Below are 4,836 nucleotides of genomic sequence, written 5' to 3' on the forward strand. Positions count from 1 at the left end.
AGCCTTGCGGAGGGAATAGCTGCACTGTTTGTATTCGGTCATGTTACCAGACACCTTGCCCTGATTAAAAGCAGTGGTTCGCGCTTTCAGTTTCACGCGAATGCTGCCATCAATCCACGGTTTCTGGTTAGGGAATGTTTTAATCGTTGCTATGGGAACGACATCTTCAACGCACGTTCTAATGAACTCGCACACCGAATCAGCGTATTCGTCAATATTGTTATCTGACGCAATATGAAACATTTCCCAGTCCACGTGATGGAAGCAGTCTTGGAGTGTGGAGTCAGCTTGGTCGGACCAGCGTTAGACAGACCTCAGCGTGGGAGCCTCTTGTTTAAGTTTCTGTCTGTAGGCAGGGATCCGAAAGGGGGGCGGGGCAGGGCCTTATATGCGTCGCGGAAGTTAGAGTAACAATGATCCAAGGTTTTACCATCCCTGGTTGCGCAATCGATATGCTGATAAAATTTAGGGAGTCTTGTTTTCAGATTAGCTTTGTTAAAATCCCCAGCTACAATGAATGCAGCCTCCGGATAAATGGTTTCCAGTTTGCAAAGAGTTAAATAAAGTTCGTTCAGAGCCATCGATGTGTCTGCTTGGGGGGGGATATATACGGATGAGTTTATAATCGAAGAGAATTCTCTTGGTAGATAATGCGGTCTACATTTGATTGTGAGGAATTCTAAATCAGGTGAACAGAAGGATTTGAGTTCCTGTATGTTTCTTTCATCACACCATGTCTCGTTAGTCATGAGGCATACGCCCCCGCCACTCTTCTTACCAGAAAGATGTTTGTTTCTGTCGGCGCGATGCGTGGAGAAACCCGTTGGCTGCACCGCCCCGGATAGTGTCTCTCCAGTTAGCCAAGTTTCCGTGAAGCAAAGAACGTTACAGTCTCTGATGTCCCTCTGGAATGCTACCCTTGCTCGGATTTCATCAACCTTGTTGTCAAGAGACTGGACATTGGCAAGAAGAATGCTAGGGAGTGGTGCACGGTGTGCCCATCTCCGGAGTCTGACCAGAAGACCGCCTCTTTTCCCTCTTTTTCGGAGTCGTTTTTTGGGGTCGCTGCATGGAATCAATTCCGTTGACCTGTTTGCAAGGCAGAACACAGGATCCGCGTCGCGGAAACCATATTCTTGGTCGTACTGATGGTGAGTTGACGCTGATCTTATATTCAGTAGTTCTTCTCGACTGTATGTAATGAAACCTAAGATGACCTGGGGTACTAATGTAAGAAATAACACGTAAAAAAACATAAAACTGCATAGTTTCCTAGTAACGCGAAGCGAGGCGGCCATCTCTGGTGGCGATCTGCATTCTCCTTTTGGCGCGTCACGGCCTGCTGAAGGTTAACACGGACAGCTTCCCATGTTACCTCCGTGCACCTGAACCAGTCGTCCACCACAGGAACCTCGGTCTGACTCTGATGCCAAGGCGCAAGAACTGGCTGGTACCCCAGTACGCACTGGAAGGGAGAGAGGTTAGTGAAGGAGTGGCGAAGCGAGTTCTGTGCCATCTCGGCCCAGGGCACAAACACTGCCCACTCCCATGGCTGGTCCTGGCAATAGGACCACAGAAACCTGCCCACATCCTGGTTCACTCTCTCCACATGCCCATTACTCTCGGGGTGAAACCCTGAAGTAAGGCTGATCGAGACTCCCAGACGTTCCATGAACGCCTTCCAGACCCTAGACGTGAACTGGGGACACCGATCAGACACTATATCCTCAGACACCCCGTAGTACCAGAAGACGTGTGTAAACAAAACCTTAGCCAAGGTAGGCCACCAGTACCTCCCATTCAAACAGCGCATTGTCCGACCGGTTTCAGGATGTCCAGAGGAGGGTGACGTGTGGGTCCAATAGATCAACCGGTCACGAACATCAGACGGGACGTACAGATGCCCAGCGGGACACTGGACGGGAGCGGGCTCTGCACGTAACGCCTGCTCAATGTCCGTGTCCAGCTCCCACACTACCGGCGCCACCAGGCAGGAGGCGGGGAGAATGGGAGTGGGATCCACGGGCCGCTCCTCTGTGTCATACAGCCAGGACAATGCGTCTGTCTTCACATTCTGGGAGCCTGGTCTGTAGTAAAGGGTAAACACAAAACGGGTGAAAAACATGGCCCACCTTGCCTGGCGAGGGTTCAGCCTCCTCGCTGCCAGGATGTACTCCAGATTGCTGGTCAGTCCAGATGAGAAAAGGGTGTCTAGACCCCTCAAGCCAATGTCTCCATGCCTTCAAGGCCTTGACGATGGCCAACACGTCATAGTTTTGCTCTGCCGGGCTGAGCTTCTCCGAGAAGAAGGCACAGGGGCGGAGCTTCAGTGGCGTACCCGAGCGTTGAGAGAGCACAGCCCCTATCCCAGCCTCGGACGCGTCCAACTCCACTATGAACAACCAAGAGGGATCCGGATGGGCCAGCACGAGAGCCAAGGTAAACAGAGCACTCAGGTGACTTAAAGCCCTGTCCGCCTCAGCTGACCTCTGCAAGCATACCGGGCCCCCCTTCAGCAGTGAAGTAATGGGAGCTGCTACCTAACCAAAACCCCGGATAAACCTCCAGTCGTAGTTGGTAAGCCCTAAGAACAGCTGCACCTCCTTTACCGTGGTGGGAGTTGGCCAATTTCGCACGGCTGAAATGCGGTCACTCTCCATCTCCACGCCTGAGTTGGAAATGCGATACACTAGGAAGGAGACGGACTGTTGGAAGAAAAGGCATTTCTCAGCCTTGATGTACAGGTCCAATAGGCAACCAAGCATCCTGCGCACCAGGGACACATGCTCGGCGTGTGCAGCAGAGTATATCAGAATGTCATCAATATACACCACTACACCTGCCCGTGCAGGTCCCTGAAAATCTTGTCTACAAAGGCTTGGAAGACTGAAGGCGTATTCATCAACCCGTACGGCATGACGAGGTACTCATAGTGCCTTGAGGTGGTACTGAAAGCAGTCTTCCATTCGTCTCCCTCCCGGATACGCACTGGGTTGTAAGCGCTGGTCTGGACTCTCCACCGCAGTAGCACCGACAGAAACCCCTAAACACCTACGTGAGCACTCTCGCAACCACCCCGTGAGAGTCCTCTGTGGCCAAGAAACAGTGGGGTTATGACAAGCTATGACAAGCTAACCAGGGTAGGCCCAGCACCACGGGCAACGCAGGAGAGTCAAAAAGGAAGAGACTAATTCTCTACTTGTGATCCCCCTGCGTCACCATGCCCAAAGGAGCGGTGACCTCCCTAATCAACCGTGACCCTAATGGTCGACTATCTAAGGCATGAACAGGGAAGGGAACAGCCAGACACCTTCTCACGGCCCGACGGAGCCGGGTGAACGGTGGCCAGGTATAGGTCCAGTTGTAAAAGGAACCGCTGGCAGTACGCAGCCTTTCCGTCATATTCCTGGGGCAGAGAGAGACGAATCCCACTGGGACCAGGAGGAAGAGGGCCGCTCATGGGAGACCCCGGTTGAACTCCCTGTCTCTTCCAGCGGTCCATAGTCACAACGCGGTCCATGGCGGTGCCAAGATGGTGGAGCATTGCTGCGTGCTCCTGGACGCGTTCCTCCACCCCTATACCCGGGGTACCTGCACCTGCTGACTCCATAGTTTGGTAATTCTGTAGTGAGGTGCGTACTGGCGGCAGAGAAGTTAGGAGCAGGAGAGCGAAAACTGACTTGCAACGGTGTGGTTTAATAGCCATAAACCACCGTCAACAGAACAATACAATAAATGGGTCAAACAAAACCCGGTAAATACCAGCATACCGTTGCATAAGCACTACAATAAACAATTACCCACAAGGACATGGGGGGAACTGGATCAGCGATGGCTAGCAGGTCGGTGACTTCAAACGCCGCCCGAACAAGAAGAGTGACCAACTTTGGCAGAAGTCATGACATCTAGTCCCAGAATGTGTTTTCTTTTATGAAGTAAGGCTAAATTAAGAACTCATGAAGACACACAAACATGTTGGGAATTGTGTCGCCTTCAGTCCTTCATAATCGGGCATAACAGAGTCATGAGGGGACACGTCTGCTCACTTCCTCCATCCCGATCAATCTCAGAGTCCCTCTCCCTAAACATAGCGGATGTCTGTGCCACTTCAACACACACACATGCAATGTTCAGGGAGAGGCACTCCGAGATTGATCGGGCTGGAAGAAGTGTCTCCCCAGTCCCGTTGATAGGACTGACTGTGAAGGACTGAATGCCCCACAATTCCCAACTTGTTAGTGTGTCTTCATGAGTTCCTCAATTAGCCACCCCCCTACAAAGTCGACCGGACTGTCCTGAGACTTCCCCCGCCACAAATAGTATCTCTATCACTAATGCTGCACAGAGGGCCCAGTACCTTATCCACACATGAAGAGCGCCACTCAAACCAAGGTTTGGAGCATCAGTGAGACTGAACAGCCCTCTTTTCCACATCCCAAACATAACTGTTTACTAATTGGTTTAAGTCAGTTTGTTGGTCCTCACTCCATCTTGCAAAGTGTTGAAATCACTGGTGATAATTCGCTTTGAAGGTGTTTTTTGTTTGTTTTGGGGAGGTGGATTCTTGTGCCTGTCACAAAAAAGTCTGGTAATACGACTGACCCGACTATGTCTGGCTTGTCAGTCAGTGGTTTCCATGGTAATTACCCACCCATCTGTTTTTGTACTTATATAACTTGGCATTGTGATGTAAAACAGTTTTTTGTAGGGATGGAACATTTAGATAGAAAACAAGTGGTAGGGATACAATGTTGAGGGTGTTAAATTGTTTCCTAGGAAAAATTAGGTCTTTAGTGTGCTGCAACCTTCATCTACAAATACGGTGCCTTCAGAAAG

Source organism: Oncorhynchus nerka, linkage group LG19, assembly GCF_034236695.1.
Source record: "Oncorhynchus nerka isolate Pitt River linkage group LG19, Oner_Uvic_2.0, whole genome shotgun sequence".
Classification (NCBI taxonomy): domain Eukaryota; kingdom Metazoa; phylum Chordata; class Actinopteri; order Salmoniformes; family Salmonidae; genus Oncorhynchus; species Oncorhynchus nerka.